Raw genomic sequence first — 18,986 nt, 5'->3', positions numbered from 1 at the left:
GCTTGGAAAGAAAAGCGTCTGGACTTCTTGAGTTGCTTGAAGACGTTTCACCTCTCATCCGAGAAGCTTCTTCAGTTCTAAGGAACTCACATCCTGGGCCATCTGACCTCAGGAAATCACATGATAGGGTGGGGCCAGGTTTCACAATGAGCTCACCCGAAACTCTGGCTGATTAGGACCCACATCCGCTTTCACACCTTGGCTCATGTGATTAGGTAGAGGATCATCAGGGGGTCCTTTGTCCCCCTTTGGGGGGGAAACTCCCACTAGGTTTAAATCTGGGACTCTCCACCACTGATCCTTAGAACTGAAGAAGCTTCTCGGACTCCCAGCTCTCTGGGCTCTGACTCTCTCACTCCAGCCTCTTTCTCCTGACTTGCCCTTTGCTCTACATCCTCTCTAGGCTCTGCCTGTGACTCACTCTTCGCCTCCCTTCCACCTTCCATCGCCTCATCTCATCCATCACTCTCCACTTTCTCTCCATCCGAGAAGCACAATTTCCTATTGCATTAATCTATCACTTAATTACTCGCACTTAACAACATTTTCACCTAATGTGTTGATGCTGCTCAATCATCCAGGTAAGTAAATCCAAAAAAGCTGATTCTCTTCATCTGGACGCAGAGTTTTCAGAGGGAGAAACATTTCGTCACTTCTTCAGCCCAGCTGACTCCAGGTTTCCCCAACCTTATAAACAGTACATTTGTGCAAATCGATGTGGAGATGCTGTGGTTTAGACTCAGCGTTCCCTGATTTGTTGTCCTCGTAGTTCTTCCACACACAGCGGTCACTAACCTCCAGTCAGGGATCTTGTCCTGTGTGAGAAAACTCCTCCCTACCTTACAGTTGTTACCAGGGATGTTTCATATTCATGCTGATGGCATCTTTAACAGACACCCTGTTATCATACACGTGAGGCCAAGCAGCCTCTGCTGACTGAAACTCTGTTTTGTAAACGTGCAGTAATTTACCTTCAACACTCACTTCAACTCTTTGTATCCCTCTTAATTAACCCTTCACACAGTGGAAATGATACTTGTATCCTTTTAATGAGTTTACCAACTCTATTATAAGCATACATTGCAATTAATGTTAAAAAAACTCAATTTAAAATTTAAATTTAAATTCTAACACAGCTTCATCACAGCTGTCAGATATTTTATTCACAGTCAGTCGGCTCCATTTCTGTTCTATTTCTGTTCATTGTTGTGTTTCTGGTTTTCTCCTGAAGTCCAGACTCAGTATTTTCAGCATTCAGCAGCCTGCTCACAATAAAAATGTTTAGTTGTGTTAAGCTGCAGCACTTAGATAAATCATCATGATGCATGTGCTTCCAGTGTTTATCAATGAAGGACAAGTTTTCTGTAAGCAGTCCAGACAGCAGCTGATAATCACTGATGTCACACCTACTGTTATAAATATTACTGTGTCAAACATCAGCCTGATAAATGTTAATGTAACAGTGTTTATGTTGTATGACTCCACGTTAACCACAATGTGTTTGTGTATTATGACATTTATTGGCTCAGTGGCGCCCCCTTTTAGGCAGTGGAGAAATGCCACTGGCATTGTTAAAACATGGATGAGCCTGAGGTGGGTTGTAGATCACAGCACTGTGTGTGATCATCACACACTGGTGTCTGTTCTTATATAGCCCACCTGTTTAAATTGTATTAAAGCTTAAAGTTTGCATTATTACTGTCACGGCTGACGAGGTGAGCCGTGTGGAAGTGAAGAGAGGAAGGACCCACGAGCAGGCACTGACTTTACTGAGAGGGAGCTTTATTCACAGGGAGAGCAAACAGAAATGTAGCAGGCATGAAACAGAACCTAAAGATGTCCTGCACTGGAAAAACAGACCTGAAACCTGGAATCAGAGATGGACTAGGATGGACGACACAGGGAGGAAATGCAGGGTGACAACACAGACGGACCAGCAATGAACGACAGGAAACAGAGGGCTTAAATACACGGTGGAGTAATCAGGGAATAGGAGACAGGAGGGAAACACAGCTGGGAGAAATCAGGGCTAACAAGACTAGGGAAGCAAAACTAGACACATTCACATAAGACATTGACCTTCAAAGTAAAACAGGATATAGACGACAGACACAGAGATCCGGACTGAACACTGAACTTTACAGACAGACTCCCGAGCAGATACTACGACAGACAGAGGGAACACAGAAAAGTGGGACCAGGGCAGGCGCACAAAAGACAACCAGAATAAACAAGAACACTGAGTATTATAAGGAAACACAAAGCACTGAGTCGTCAAACTCAGGACCATGACAGTTACAGTCTGGATTTTTTTTTTTTAATGTTAATTAACAGGTATGACAGTCTGTATGAAGCTCCTGTACCATCTTTTGACGCAGCTTGATAATCGAGCTAACTAGCTTTAGCTGATAACTCACTGGTGGTCACTATGGTCACCCTCCACCAGTCACAAATATCCTGATCTCGTCCCCGCTCTGCTCTCTGTTCAAATCACACTCTAGTTCAGAGTGAATCGGTGCAGGACGAGTAACATCATTTCAGTTCACAGCAGCTTCAGAGCAGATTTCCACTCTGTGAACGATCCTCCATCCATGTGACAGGAACAGACTCAAATCTCAGGTTCATCTCTGCTGCAGGGAGGCGGTCTCAGTGAGCACCTCGCCAGTCAGGGTTTGTTGGACTGACTGAAGCTGCATGAGTAAAATCAATGAATCTTTACTTCATTAACTGGTTCAACATGTCAAAAAACACTAAAAACAGCTTTTACAGCATCACAAAATAAAAAAAAGAATAATAAAGAAAGTAGCAGAACCACCAGTTCTCAGTCTTTCCCTTGCAGAGAGATTTCTTCATATTCGGGAAATCTTTGATGATATTGTGTACTATAGATAAGCTGTTGAAAGTCTTCACAATTTCTTCACAATATAATGACTTCACAAAACTGTTTCTCCATTTCTCAAATATGTCAGATTTAAGAGGTTAAAGTATTGTGATTTATAAAGCTGCTGCTCTACTGTAGCACCCAGTTTCACCAGTAGATGGCAGCAGATGTTAAACATGATTCGTGGCCATTTGAATCATCACAGAGGTGTTTAACAGGAGGAGCTCTGTGCTGGTTCAGGAGATGTGATCTAGATGGAAGTCCAGCCGAGTCACATGTTCTTAGTTTGTAGTACATTTTGACTTTGTAATCACCAACAACTAATTAAATGAGCAAATATTTATGTTAGCTGCTGCCAGAGAATATTCTGTATTTTTGCTTAAAATTGCAACAATAAAACTGAATAAATAAATAAAACAACAAAAACAAAAATCATCAGTATGAAACAGATGCATCCTGTGCTGCAGCCACTGACTGATCTTTCTGCTGTTTCTGGTCTGTGGTTGTGGTTTAATGTTTATTAGTTTTCTGTAGAGAGTACAGATGTGTATTTGTTAGTCACCACCAAACCACAATCATCTGACACCTCTGTGAAACCCACAGACCCACACCAGAAAAAAAAAGAAGTGAGAACAAAAGTTTATTTGAGAAACTAAACTGCTGCTGTGGAAACAAGAGCTAAAAAACATGAATACAACATAAGTGATGATGTTACTGAGGACACAGAACAACTGGAACTTTAATTGGATTCTGTAAAATGAAAGTATGTAGAAAATAAGCAGTATTGTGATCTGAGCCCAAGAAAAAACTTGGATTTAGGTCCATAATTGGTTGAATGAGGACACTTTCTTTAAATGTAGCTTCTGTGTAACCATCTCCTGAACCAGCACAGTGGTTTGCACCTTGTTGAAAGCATTTGATTATAGAGTTTGACAATGACACGTCTGCATCCTCTTCCTGTTCTTGACTTAGAATCATGTTGTGTAGTTGTTTTTCTTAACCATGACAATAATTCTGTCATCATGCACTTTGCTGGGCCTTTTAATGTGGCTCAGCTGGTCAGTGGATTCATTCTGTTTAATGATGCATCATATTGTTGATTTGGCCACTCCTACAGTTTTGCTCTCTCTGATGGGTTTAGTGTCATTTGTGCTGACATCTCTCGAGATCTCACACTGAACATAGTAAAAACAGTGAAAAGCTATAAATTATACATTCAACATGGATCGATGGAACAAGGCAGCGGACTTTACCTGGCCATGAAACTCCTATCAGTAAGTTGTTGCCCCTGTGAATGCAGGACTATCTATAAAATTGCTGTAATTCCTAACAGGTAACACAGTACTTTACTTAAATGTCTGTAATTAAGGACTGAAGTCTACACTACAGTCACATCCTGATTGTTCAAGTTAAAATTCACTGTGGTGGTAAATAGAGTCAAAACTACAAAAATTGTGTCTTCATAAAAACAAATTATGTCTACAATGAGGAAGAGCCAGGAGAGAGAGGGAGTTCTGGGCTTCTTTGCTTTGGCTGCTGCCCCCACGATCTGGCCATGGATACACATGATGTATGGATGGACAGAGGGACTCTGGTCTGAGGTGCTGGGGGGACCAGTTAGAGACCAGCAGCTGGACGTCAGTGGTTGGACTGGTGGACTACATCAGTGAAGAGTAGACGATGTCTGGCTCTGGACATCTGAACACAAACACACACAGTTCAAATAACAGGAAACATGATTACAATCTTTGTAGTTTCGTCTTGATGCTCAATCATCCAGTAAATCTCCAAAAGTTGAATCTGTTCATCTGGACGTAGCGTTTTGTGGGAGAAACGTTTCGTCACTCATCCAAGTGACTTCTTCAGTCTCAGCTGACTGCAGGTTTCCCCAAACCTTATAAACAGTACATTTGCATAATGATTTCAGTCATTATGCAGAAGCTCAGGAGGTAGTGTAGGTCACCTACTGAAGGTTAGTGGTCCGATCCCTGGCTTTTCCAGTCTGCATATCAAGAGTGTGAATGTAATTAGGAAGCACTCAGTTTAGAGAAAGTGTGTGATTTGTGAATGTTGCATGTTGTTTAAAGCACTGTGAGTAATCTGTGAGAATAGAAGGTCCCTTTATAAGAATCAGTCCATTCACTGTCTGAACAGAGTTTTGTCATGTTACTTTTGTGCTGTTATGTTCTGGCACATGTTGTTATTACACGGCTTGATTAAGGTACACATTAGGCTGACATCTGGGGCCAGAGCTGAAACTGTTCTGGTCCAGCACAGGGCCAGCAGTGTGTCTGCAACTGGCCCGTGGCTGCACACAACTTACACATGTCTCACATACCACAAAGAATGACGGCCCTTTGGTGGCCCAGATCAGGTTTGCCACAGGTAGTTCACTTCAGCAAAGTTTAATCAGTCCTTCAAATTTTACCAGAGTATTTGTACAGCTTGAGTATCAGTAATAATCTATAATTTACTGAATAATATGTAGAATATAAAGCAGAAGCTGTGGGATGACTTACTGTAGTCAGGAGTTCAGGAGAATCCTCAGAGTTTCTGCTCCTCATCATGATGGAAACATGAAAACATGTTGATGCTCTTTGAGCTGGAATCAGTCCAAAGCAGCCGTGAGTGTGAACCAGCAGACATCATTATAACAACTCTGACATGAATCCTGATAGAAATCCTGCTCACTGACCTCTCTGACTGTAACTCTGTCACTGACACATCTGCCAACATCTGTTCCTGTAACAGCTCAGAGGAGTTCAGCACTTTCTCTCAGATTATTATCAGAAAAGTCAATATGACCGTGAATGTGGCGCAGCAATAAACAGACTTTGAGACTTGCTCACAGATGACTATGAGGTCTGTGTGAAACACATTTTCAGCCTTTTATGGACACGTTCCATAAATCTGCATATTTTTCCCTGTTCAGCAGTGTAACAATCTGAATTGTTGTCTGAAGGCCAAAAGATGCCAAACAGATTTAGGTTCCCAAGTCAACCATTACAGCATAGTGATTCACTTGAATCACAACAGACAAGACCAGGAGATACAAAAACAAAGTAAGAGAAGTGTTACGACCCAACGCTCAAAAGCCGCAGCAAAGGCTTCAGAGGGGCTTTTAATTCATTTACGGCTCCAGAGGAGCAGTGTAGACCTTTGTTGTTAGGGCCAAAGGTCAAAGCTGACTTTCAAAATTAATGTAAAGAAACCATGTGGAGTATAATATCTGATATGAAAGGACATGGAGAGATGAACAACACACAGTTTATTTTTTCAATACGACGTCACAATGACACCATAAAGTGTCACAAAAATCACACAGTGCATGAAAAAATCTTAAAATCTGAAGTTTTTACAGGTTATAGAAGCCAAAGATTTCCAGTTCTGCTCCAATCATGTGGGTAAAGATAATAAATACAAAGGTCAAAGGTCAACACTTTCTTTGTTTGAGCTTTTTAAAATATTATTTTTTCAGTGCAACATTATGTGACTTCACACTGACACAAAGATTAATATACTGCACTAGATTTACATATTAACACTGCTGACATCATCACATGATCTATAAAACCTGATGATGTCATCAGGCTGACATCACCATGATGTCACAAACACATGATAAAACATGTTTTAGTAGAGCCCTCTTGTTCTCTCCTGTAGTCTGAGTGTAGCCAGACTACAGGAGAGAACTGGTTCCATATTATATTTTTTACAGTAACAACCACAAACATGTTTAACGAATCATTTTCATAACTTGAAATGCAAATATTGTCACATGCGACAGAGCGGACTCAGGCGCAGACTTAAATCCACAGTTCAATGCAGGTCTTTATTTACACAAACACCAGGTGTGATATATATACATGTGGGGGAAATCCGGGGTTCCAAGGGTCCAAAAGGGAGGTCGGAGAAAGGGAATGGTTCTCTCGTGCTCGTGCTCCACCTCACGGTTCCACACAGCAACTCAGTTACATCCCAAACGGCAGATTACAAAGGTCCGGGGAAACTGTTTACAGGAGAGGGTAGTTACAACGAGGAAACAGACTCACAAAGAACACGTTCATGAAAGCTTGAGTCTTAACACTAACGTGTCTCGCACAATCACCCAGCGCTGAGAGAATCTGAGCCCCGGCCTTAAATGTGCGTGGGCCAAAAGCAGAAGCCCACAGTGAGCCTGCCCAGGCAGAATGACGAGTGGGAGAGAGCAGCTAAACAAATATGTAGCCTTTGGGGCCGGATGGGTAGACACAGGGACCAAGACAAATATAAACTTTAAGTTTTAAAAGCCTATGCACAAGTTTTTCAAAGTTAAATGCAGCCATTTACCTAAAAATAAACTTGGCGTTATTTTAAAATCTTTTCAAACTATTTACTGAACAATCAGCTGTTCTGGATCAAATAAGATGCCACAAATTATTTGTGCCACTCCAGGTCTGACAGCAACTGCAGCGTGTATCTTACTTCGTGCTTCAAACGTGTCAGTCGCGCTACTTGGTTGCGCGAATCAGGTAGAAAAGCGTTTTTGCGACGCAAATCTGCTTCTGAAGTTTCACGCGACCCCCAGTCGCGCTTCATCGCGCTTCTCCATTGACTTTACATGTAAACCTGAAGCTCTGGTCTCGTCTATCGTGTTCGGTGTGAATGCACCGTCACTCCTCCTGTTTCCCACCTGGAGACAGTGTTTACACTGTAATCTGCCTTTGGTGGCTTTGTGGCAGAAACTGTGACATTCAGCAGTCGTCTTATTGTTCTGACACACAACACAAAACTATCCACTACACTACACATTAACTACACACTAACTACACACTAACTACACTTTAACTACACACTCCAAACACGCCAAACGTCACAAATCTCTCACATCTCAAAACTCGCTCTCTCTCTCTCACTGCCATCACTCCTAAAACTTTCCCCTCTGCCCTACAGAACCAAATGCCATGTTGCCATATCATTTATTGATTGGCACATTTTTCCAACAATAGAAAAGGTGTTCTTTTTGTTTTTGGAGAGGTTTCGAAGAGTACTTTCCTTAGAAAAGTCCTGCAGTAAACAAAACAATGATATTCAGGAAAAATATGGTTTTTATCATGAGGCTGGTTTTACATGGCCGATCAACACAAATTAAAAACTAGTAAACAGTTTGAAATCCACACTTTTTACACAAAAATGGAAAATCAGGTTTGTATTGGGCTGACACAGCATCTTGTTGCTATGTTATCTTAAATTGCTCATGTGATTGGTTTACCGTGACTACTTCTCTTTCCCAGCCAATCAGCAGCACTCATGAGATTTTTTCACCCCTTCCTGCTCTCAGTAAACTGAAGACAGCTTCAACCGTCTGCATTTTCTTCTTAATAATGGTAGCAGTGTTGTAACGATAGAAATAGTAATTAGTTGGATTACTAGTTACCGAAAAAAGTAACGCTGTTACTTTAATGCTGTCATTCCCATCAGACCTCCTCACACTTTGAACTCATTGTTATTCTGAATGTTTCTATTTTCACTTTGTTTCTATTTTTTTCTTCTCTCTGCGGTGATTCTTTGGTTTTCTTAAGTATTTATGTGTCTCCCCATCTGTGTTTACTCGTCTCTATAGTTAATCACTTCCTGTTTTATTTTGAAAGAATCTGTTCTTGTGTGTTTTTTCTCACTTTACTTCCTACTCCTGTCTCTCCACACAGATTTCTACCTTCCTGCAGTGACTCTGAAGCATCTGCAGCTATAATCAGAGCTGGTTGAATCTCTAAACACATTGATTACCTCCTTTCAGTCTGACCTGTGTCTGTGTGTCATTTGAACAATCTGTGTAACCTCTGTAACGTCCAGGTGTTGTCTCATCCTAACAGTTCTGACCATAACCAAATGCAAAACTAGCTAAAAATGTCAGAATACATGAGAAGGGAACATGTCAGTGACCTCCAGCTGTAAATCCATTCCTGTTTTGAGGGTTGTCTCATTGTTGTCCCAAAGTGCACCTGTTAAGATGAAACTGATTAACAACTTCCTTTGATTAGTCACTAGCTGGGGTTGTGCATCTGAATTAAGAGAAGCGAGATGACAGAATTCAGTTGAATACAATCTGTTGACTTAAAGCATTGTGTCAAGATAAGTAGAAAGACCACGCTATAATGGACAGTTTAAGGAAAAGGTCAACTTTACAAGAAACCTTTTTTTTTTGTTTTCTAACATAAAGATGAGTATTTTGATGTATTTGAAGTCTGAGCTCTGGGCTTGAGTCACGATGTGGTTTGGTTAGCTTAGCTTAGCATGATGTCTGTAAACAGGGTGAGCAGCTAACTTGTCTCTGTCCACAGTCAAAGATAAAGAGCAGCTGTACCTGGGCCTCCTTGTTCTGATGGTTGTTTGTCCATAACTGACATCTTCACTTCTCACTGCTGAGTAGATCACAGCTGAATCAGTCTCTGTGCAATAAACACAGTAAAATTACTGCAACAGTGCTGTGATATTATTACACTACAGCGACGGAGACATTTCATTCTGTTCATGCTTTTAAAAGACATTAAATTGTGTCTTTTTATAAACAGCAGCAACTTTTCACAGTTTTTATTTTTAATCTTAACACCTCTGCTGTGAAACAGTGAGAACAAAGAAAAGAGGATGTTTCTGAGAAAAGGAAGAAGGGCGGCCACAGAGCTGCAGACTGATGCACTTTTACCACAGAGCAAACATGCATGACCACTGTCAAAGGAGTTTGCAAAGAAAAGCGTCTGGACTTCTTTAAGTTGCTTGAAGACGTTTCACCTCTCATCCGAGAAGCTTCTTCAGTTCTAAGGTCAAATGGCCGAGAGTCCCAGATTTAAACCCAGTGGGAGTTTCCCCCCAAAGAGGGACAAAGGACCCCCTGGTGTGAAAGCGGGTGTGGGACCTAATCAGCCAGGGTTTCGGGTGAGCTCATTGTGAAACCTGGCCCCACCTTGTCATGTGATTTCCTGAGGTCAGATGGCCCAGGATGTGAGTGGGCGTTAAGGCGTCTGGGGAGGGAACTCAAAACTGGATTATAGATGGCAGACAGTTGGTGTCGTAAACCACCGCCTCTGTTCAAAGATGGTCGCTCACAGTGGACATAGATGGCCTCTTTCACTCCTCTTTCAAACCATCTGTCCTCTCTGTCCAAAATGTGAACATTGGCATCCTCGAAAGAGTGACCTTTGACCTTTAGATGCAGATGGACTGCTGAGTCTTGTCCTGTGGAGGTGGCCCTAGGGTCCTTTGTCCCTCTTTGGGGGGATACTCCCACTGGGTTTAAATCTGGGACTCTCGGCCATTTGACCTTAGAACTGAAGAAGCTTCTCGGATGAGAGGTGAAACGTCTTCAAGCAACTTAAAGAAGTCCAGACGCTTTTCTTTGCAAACTCCTTTGACTACGATGACCTGGATGACTGAGAACCTTCACAGACATGCATGACCACTATTATCAGCCAAACCCAAACACACTGCAGCATGAAGCTCCATCAGTGTCAGACTAACTCGAGTCAAAAAGAAGCTGCTGTGTTTTACATGCAGATCAAGTTTAAAAGAATAAAAAGTCACTGATGGATATAAAGGACATTTTATCTGTTCAGTCTCTTCATATGTCTCATGTTCACATGTTCCATATATTAACTGTGTGTGTACAGACAAACACACATGTGTGGGCCTCATCTGAGCTCTGACATTTATGGCTCAGTCACAGCTGAATGTGATGTCATCCAACAACAAACACCTGCTGTAGAGCTGCAACAAAGTCCTTCTAGAAGCAAATCCACCCACTCTGTCTACACGGCTGTGGACACAATTTAAACACTGAGGCTTCAAAATGCAGCATCTACAACACTGTCACTCTGCCTGCATACAACTCTTATTTAGATTTGATGCAACAGTCTCCATGGTGACGAGTACAATTTACTGCATCTTCACTGTGATAAGAAGCTGAAACTGTTTCAGAGCTGCTGATTGGCTCTTTGGGCCATTTACCTTCAGGTCATGGGGGAATCACTAAAGTCGTTCACAGAGAGAAATGAGCACTGATCAAGCAAAGAAGCTGAAACATTTCAGACTGAAGAAACTGAACTGTTTCCTAATTCATGTGACTCTGACCTTTGACCTGTGTATTTATTATCTTTACCCAAATAATTGGAGCAGGGCTTGAAATCTTTGGCTTCCATAAGCTGTAAAAACTTTAGATTTGAAGATGTAATCTCTTCATCTCGATGTCGTTTCTTGAATCATTTTTAAGGTCAGCTTTGTTCTTGGTGCTAACAGTGAAGCTGAAGGTCAGATGCTTCGAGAACACTGATGTCTTCCAAGGCTTTAATGTTGTTGCAAATGTTTAGGATGATCCATAAAAAACAGGTAATATAATGGTTTTGACTGATTTTCACATTTGGTGTGACCTTCTCATGATTTTGTTCTTCCATCACACTCAACATGAAGATGATATGTTAAAGCCTGAGTGTCAGACTGCAGACAGACAAACTGAACCGATTACTCTTAAACACAGGAAAAGGAAAAAATACAAACCTCCATCTCTGATTTGTTGGATTGGAGGTTGATGATTTCACAACAATGTATGTGATGCTACTGGTGATGTCATCTTCTCCATCTGCTGAAATGAGTTAAAGTAAACACGTTTATGACTTAAGAATCTAAATTATGACCACAGAAAGTGAACAAAATGCCACAATGAATAAAAACGAATATGTACAAACCTTCAAGTTTCCTGTAAACACATCGTCTCTCCCGCAGAACCAGTAACACCAGTAGAACCAAAACATAGACCGATCCAACAGGCAACAGCACAGAAAGAGGAGGAGCAGAAAGTGACAGAGGAAGAGTGATGGAGGTGGAACCAGGTCGAGGTGTGGATGTAGGTGGAGGTGAGCTGCTCGATGCAGGTGGAGGTGTGGATGTAGGTGGAGGTGAGCTGCTCACTGTAGGTGGAGGTGTGGATGTAGGTGGAGGTGTGCTGCTCGATGTAGGTGGAGATGTGGTGGTGTGTTTGTCTAAAATAAAGCAAACACAGTCATTAAGTTGTCGTCACATTGTGAATGTTGAAACCTGCAGAAACACAGACAGGTGAGTGTGTCACCTGTGACAGTGATCCAGCTGTTAGTGAGGGGAGGGGCTGTGTGTCTGTGAAGGTGTGTCTCAGCTGGAGGAGCCAAAGATGACATGATGGTGTCCACATTGACTCTAAATCTGAGTCTAAATGTGATCAGATGAAGTGTGAGGTTGTGAGAAAGTCTCTGACTGCATTCATAGATGTGTCCTTTCAGCTGCTCTGATCCAACCTTTGGTCTCTATGAAGAGGCTTCAGGGAGATGTTTGCTACGTTGGACTGTAGGACCATCAGAAATGTGTGCAGTAACAAAACAGGCAGCACTGAAAGGAGCTCTAAGTGTTTGTGTTGTTCAATGATTTGTGCACAACAACAAAAATGGGACCTCTCTCATCCATCAGTCATCATGTGGACATTTTTCTGACACACTTTGAAGCTGATGGACGTTTTGTGTCTGCACTAAGTACGTTTTCAGCAGCTATGGCACCGGCAGGATTCACTTTCACAGACTCACAACCACCAGCTTCACCCCTCCCCTCCCCCTCCAGCTGTAGGCTTTAACATTGAGTTTCCCCACACATGTTTACAGACGAGTTAGAGAGCAAGAGAAGAAGAGACTGATTCATAAATGTCTTTGTTTCTGCTCTAACCTTACCCAAACAATGCTGCTCTACAGCTCTAGACTACCAGCCACAAAGACAACAGCTGGAGAAACATCTGTCTACCTCTGACATCCACCAGCTCATCCATACAACAAACAAACATCAACAACCAGGAAGCAGCTTCACCTCTGATCACACACACACTCAACTCTACTCACTCACCTGGAGGATCAACAACACTAAGATAAATGATGCTGAGATCCCATAAGCGTGTTTCTCTCACATCAACTCGACACTCGTATGTTCCAGCATCATTAATCGTCACATTCTTCAGAATCAAAGACACGTCTCCATCCTTCATCTGTCTGTCCTGCAGATCCACCCGATCCTTAAAAGATGGATGCTGGTCGTCTGGAATAAAGTGTCCATCAAGGTACAAAAGCACATATTCTGGTAACAGGTCAGCTCTGATCCACTCTACAGCTGTGATGATGATGTTGCTTGGAGCTCGACATGTCAGAGTGACGTCCTGTCCAGACTCAGCTGTGATGGTTTTCTGCTCTGAGAAAGGACACAACACAGAGCAGAGAGGTTAAAGGTCAAAGTACAATTATGATCAGAATGATTGACTTTAACCTCCTAAGACCCGAACTCTTCCAGGGCATGCATTTTTAATTTCTCTTTGATATTTGGGCTGATTGGGGCCCAATGAATGTAAAATCAAAGAATTACCAGATTTTTTTTTGTTTTACCTGATTTTTGTTTCTAAGAAAAGTGAGAGCCACAAATGAGGATATTCGTTTAAAATTTTGATAGAACAGTCCTAATGTCCTCGTAAGTGGTTATCAGGCCTTTGTAGAGCAAATTTGAGTATTTTGGTCTAAATAACCCAAAATGTGATGTCCACATATGTGGACGTCAGGTCCTAGGAGGTTAAATATTTTGTTTATTTCCTTTGACATTTGAGTTTTATCTTATCCAACGTCTGCTCCCTGGATAATAAACTGGACTATATCCGACTCCAGCAGGCTACACAGCGTGAGGTTAGAGACTGCTGTGTCTTTGTTTTCACGGAGACATGGCTCAGCGACAGACGGGCGCCGCTATTCAGCTGAACGGGCTGGCCTCGTTTCGTGCCGACAGAAACGCAGCTCTGTGCGGTAAGACCCGCGGTGGCGGCCTGTGTATTTACATCAACGCGAAATGGTGCAAGAACTCTGTGCTAGTTTCTAGCTATTGCTCATCGCTGGTGGAGTTTGTGACTGTTAGATGCAGACCTTTTTATTTACCACGGGAATTCACCACTGTTTTCATTATCGGAGTGTACATTCCACCTAGCGCTAATGCTAAGGAAGCGCTAGGGGAACTGTATACAAACATCAGTGAACTGCAAAACACACACCCGGATGGACTGTTCATTGGTGCTGGAGATTTCAACCATGCAAATCTCAAGTCAGTGCTTCCTAGATTCCATCAGTATGTGGACTTTGCAACGAGAGGGGAAAACACGCTGGATCTTGTTTACACAAACATCCCCGGCGCTAGTGGTGGGCGGATCGATCCAAATATCGATAGTATCGATCCCAAGTCGGGATCGGTATCGAATCGATACTGGCCTGGTTAGATCGATTCTTTACTTTGAGTTCTGCTTGCTTGCTACGCTGTGCTTTCGGCAAAAACGAAACAGCCAGGTCGCTGGACTCGCCGCTCCTGTGACAGCGGAGAGCAGGCACACTTTGCTCCCCCCCCTTCTTATGTTTCGGTGTTGCGCTGACACATCACGTGACTTAGACACTTTGGGGTTGTTAAGTTGTTTACATATTAATAATATATATTGTTTTAGTTGTTGAGAATTTTAATTGTCATTTTTGTATTATAGTTTATCAACAGTATTTGTTTTAATTTGTTTACTGGTTTGCGTGCACTTAAGATTTAGAAAAAAAAAAAAAAAAAAAAAAAAAAGATCGCCACCACGGCAGACCCGATGGCATTTTCATGCTTCGCGCATTATTTATTCTTACAATAATCCCACGGTTGCTGTAATAGTACATTCAACGGCTGCAGCTCTCCCGCTGGCAGCAGTACACATCACCACCACCAAACCTGCAGCGGCATCGCAGAACACGCCCTGCCACATACCCCCTTGCCAGCTTCACCCCACCCCACGAGCAGGCGAGGGAATCGGCCCGGACCGTCGGCGCCCCATTCCCCGGCCCAGCGACGGGGAAGTGTCCACTCTGGCGGTCGCCCGCGCCTCCGGTGGAAGCCCGGGAGCTGGCCTGATGGCCACCCATATGGCAAGCAGAGGCGGCGGAGCAGGAGTGGAAGTGAGCCGGGGCTCAGAGGCAGCTGGGCAGACGGCCGAAGCGGACAGCATGCCGCCCTCAGGCAGGACCCCCGCGCACCTCGACCTCCATCTCCAGCTTGGCAGGTCCCGCTGGCGCGCCAGCCTCCGGCTCACCCCGAGCCGCGCGCTGTCCACCCTTACAGTGATCACACGGTTGCTGTAACAGTAGCCTACATTAAACGGCTGCAGCCCTCCTGCTGCCAGATATACACATCAACACCAAAAACAACAACAGCACAAGCAGCGCACAGGTTTTAAGCCGGTGAGGCATGATTGTAGATGCAATGAAGGTGAGTCCATCTCACCTGCAGCAGCATCGCAGACGGCTGCCACAATAATAAAGCATTTTTTATTTAATTATAAATTAATTATTTCTCCTAATTATGTCCCGGATTTTAAGTAATTAATAATACAAAAGGAAAAATCACAAAAAACACTTAAGGTCATGAAAATTAATTGCGATTTAGCAATTCAATGAGGCATCCACCTTGTTTATTGAAAAGTATTGGTATCGGTATTGGTATCGGCGATACTGGCCCGTATTTACTTGGTATTGGATCGATACCAAAATATGCAGTATCGCACACCACTACCGCGGATAGTGGGAACAGCAGAGAAGATCATCGGGGTCTCTCTCCCCTCTATTAAGGACATCTACACCACACGCTGCATTCGCAAAGCCACCAGCATTGTGGCTGATTGGACACACCCCTCTCACACACTCTTCACGCTCCTGCCATCTGGAAAAAGGTACCGAAGCATTCGGGCACACACATCCAGACTGTGTGTGATGGCTGCATGCAACCACACAATTAAGATACTTAGGTAATATTCATTTGGTCTTTTGTCTTATGTTTACGTTATGCTCTAAAGCTTCTGTGATCATAAGTTAACTAATTTGTTATTTTGAGTTTACCTGTAATGCATGACAGCACTAAGCTATAGCCCAAATGGTGGCATAGACCCTGCTTGCATTGTTTGTTGTTTTATATAGGTATGTTATATTGATTATATTTCTACTCTTTCTGAGTTACCTGACCTCCGCTCCAGTCCTTCCTGGTTTGGCTGAAAGAGGAGGCTGTGGGTGGAGCTGGTTTAAATGCAGAAGCCAATAAAGTGGACTGGACCATCTATTGTGATCATGCAGGGGGAATGGGGTTCTTCTTGAATGATGGTTAACTGTTATCTCTTTAGTTTTCACCTTTGGTGTATATAATGGTTTATTCATTTGCTATATAACCGGAGCTGTTTCTCATTTGGGCAGGTCAGTTTGTTGAGTTATGTTTTTGTTAAGTGACTTTTGAGTAAAGTTCTGTTAAGTTAACCTCTTTTATGGGCCCACTTGGTTCTTAAAAAAGTTTATTTTTGTTATTTTGAATTTTTGTAATCCTCTTGTCCTTTTTGGGGTATAATAAAACCCATTTTTTTGAAGATTACATTTGTGCCTGTGTGTTCCTGGCCCCTTGGATCCTGACACTGTGCAACAGCTTTTTTCCACAAGCCATCCGTCTCCTCAACAAAAAGGGACTGGACTGATGAACACACACACACACACACACACACACACACACACACTCTATCACTCTATCACTCAGCTCAACTCAACTACCTCAAAGCATCAACCTGTAAATGCTCTTTTAGCACAATATTATTATGTTTACTGTCCAACACTACCTACATACCAAGTATGTTTACTGTTACCTTTGCACTACCTACCTTGTTAGATAGTTAGTTTTAGTTAGATAGTTTTTGTTTTTGTTTTTTGTTAATTTATGTTGTAATTTATGTTAGGTCAGTCTGTCTTGTCTCTAGTTAGCTAGTTTAGTGTTTTTCTGTTAATTTATGTTGTAAATTTATTTATGTTGCATGTAGCACCTTGGTCCTGGAGGAACGTTGTTTCACTTCACTGTGTACAAACTGTATATGGTTGAAGTGACAATAAAGCCGACTTGACTTGACTTGACTTTTTAGTCATGTTGGATTTAATGAACCTCTGAACATCCAGCAGGTCACCAGTGACCCACTGAGTGGGAATTTTAGCCTCATGCTAAACATGCAAAGTGTCAGAAACTACAAGATGTTAGCTTCCACAGAACAACAACATGTGCTGATAATAAGTGAACATAATGTGTGAGAGAAAGCAGCCTCTCATTATAAGACACTGTGAGTCTCTGCATGCTGCCTTTATGGAGCTACAGCTGTTTGTATACACTGAACAAAAAGCTTTGTAGCTGTATACTGACTCCTGACACTACAACACATCACACTGACACACACATTACACTTCTTTGTCTCTGTCACAGCTGGATTACAGATGTTAAGTGTCCACACAGCCTCGTGTCTCCTTCACACACACAGACAAACTGAATCCAGATGAAAATAATCCTCCTGAACTTCTTGTTATCTCAGAGAAAAACTCAGTTTAGTTCAATCTCACCTGCAGAGATGAAGATTTGGACAAACAGCAAAGTGGAGCAGAGCAGCGCAGTGCCAGCAGCCATCTCTGTGTCAGTATTTGTGCTGATCCGACTCTTAGTTTGTTCTAAATGTCTGAGTCTGTCGCTGTTTTCAGTCAATAACAGAGTCTGACTTTAAATACTGACTACATCAGGTTATATTTAAGCTTGAAATAAAGCTGAAAGTCTGCTTTGAAGAACAGATTTGACTTTCAGCGGCTCACTCGGACTCTGCGGTTTGTGGTGCATTCAAGAACCTCGGAAGTCCGACCAGCGGCTGACGTCATACCCTGGTTCAGCGCGATCCAGCAGCAAAGCTCAAAACAGGAGATTATGTTCACTGTTGTCAGGGTAACTGACATTTCAGTTAACTACTTGGATCTGGTTACACGTCCTGCAGAACGACTCCTCATATTTCAGTTTTAGTTGTAATTTCCTTATCAATCGATAATTTTTTTTCACTTTGTTTTCACTTTTTGACATCTATGTGACTGTCTTTACGACAGTATAGCCGTACTCCGAGTGAAATGGCCATTAAGCACATTTTTTGTAAACATATATTTATTGAATTTTGTATTCATAAACATCCAACACTAAGTCATTAAGGACATTTTATCTGGGTGATGGGGATAAGTGATTGTCAGTCGTGTGCGTTCCTGCTCAAACATGAGTCTGAACCTTTCTAGAGTCAGTTTCGAAATATAAGGAACAGGACATGTACCTGATATCAATACTCAACTGAGTATGTTTGGAAATTTGACTGACATTATTACTAATCATATTGTAGCGGCAATCTTCGACCCCTTTTTGTCGATGTGGTTGAAGACACAGCAGAAGAGGTTCGGCTGCTTCGAGGTCCCTTACTGTGTCCGGATGACATCACTGAGGCACTGTCTGGAGGTTCAACTTCAGCATCAATTATTTATTATTATTCTTGCCTCATCTATTTGCCTTTCCACTCTTTTCAACCATTTCTCGAGTTTCTCGACAAAACACCTCAAATAGCCTTTGGCTCATACCACAGTGTCTGATCATGAAGAAGTTCTGACTCTGTCATGAAATATTTAACTGCATCGTTGTTTTCACAAAACTCGATATAAACATTTGAGAAGTCAGTGGCTAACTTCCGAAATTGCCAACATCTTCCATAAGCTCCTCAATCTCTTCAATCTTTCTAGTAAGATAACCCAACTTGGTTTTCCTTGTCACTTTAACCTCCTAGGACCTGCCGTCCACATATGTGGACATCACATTTTGCGTTATTTCGACCAAAATACTCAATTTTGCTCTACATGGGCCTGATATCCACTTATGAGGACATTATACTGCTACTGTTCTATCAAACTTTTAAATGAATATCCTCATTTGTGGCTCTCATTTTTCTTAAAAACAAAAATAAGGTTAAAAAAATATTGAAATTCTTTGTTTTTACATTCATTGGGCCCCAATATGTCCAAATATCCAAGAGAAATTAAAAATGCATGTTGTGGAAGCTGCTGAAGCTTTTCCTCTTGTATTTTAAAGGTTGGCTTTGGAATTCACTTTCCCAGCTGTAATTGCGCTGCCAGAAACCCTTCAATGCAACTAATCCTGCAAGCCACGTACCTCTTAACCTTACAGGAATTTTCACACACCA

At 42.2% G+C, this 18,986-nt stretch overlaps 1 long non-coding RNA gene across 1 annotated transcript; it reads right to left on the bottom strand.

The window, feature by feature from the left end:
• Nucleotides 1-6,694: 6,694 nt before the first annotated feature.
• Nucleotides 6,695-11,794, bottom strand: LOC109201406 (uncharacterized). The gene is made up of 4 exons (XR_002061439.2): nt 11,596-11,794; nt 11,408-11,492; nt 9,225-9,309; nt 6,695-6,890 (listed from the first exon to the last, which is right to left on the bottom strand). It is a non-coding gene; the product is annotated as an uncharacterized LOC109201406 (long non-coding RNA).
• Between the last annotated feature and the right edge of the window lie 7,192 nt (nt 11,795-18,986).

The sequence above is a fragment of the Oreochromis niloticus genome, linkage group LG3 (genome assembly GCF_001858045.2).
Source record: "Oreochromis niloticus isolate F11D_XX linkage group LG3, O_niloticus_UMD_NMBU, whole genome shotgun sequence".
NCBI classification, from domain to species: Eukaryota; Metazoa; Chordata; class Actinopteri; order Cichliformes; family Cichlidae; genus Oreochromis; species Oreochromis niloticus.
Note: the sequence above shows the minus strand (reverse complement) of the source record. Positions and strands in the feature narration are given on the sequence as shown.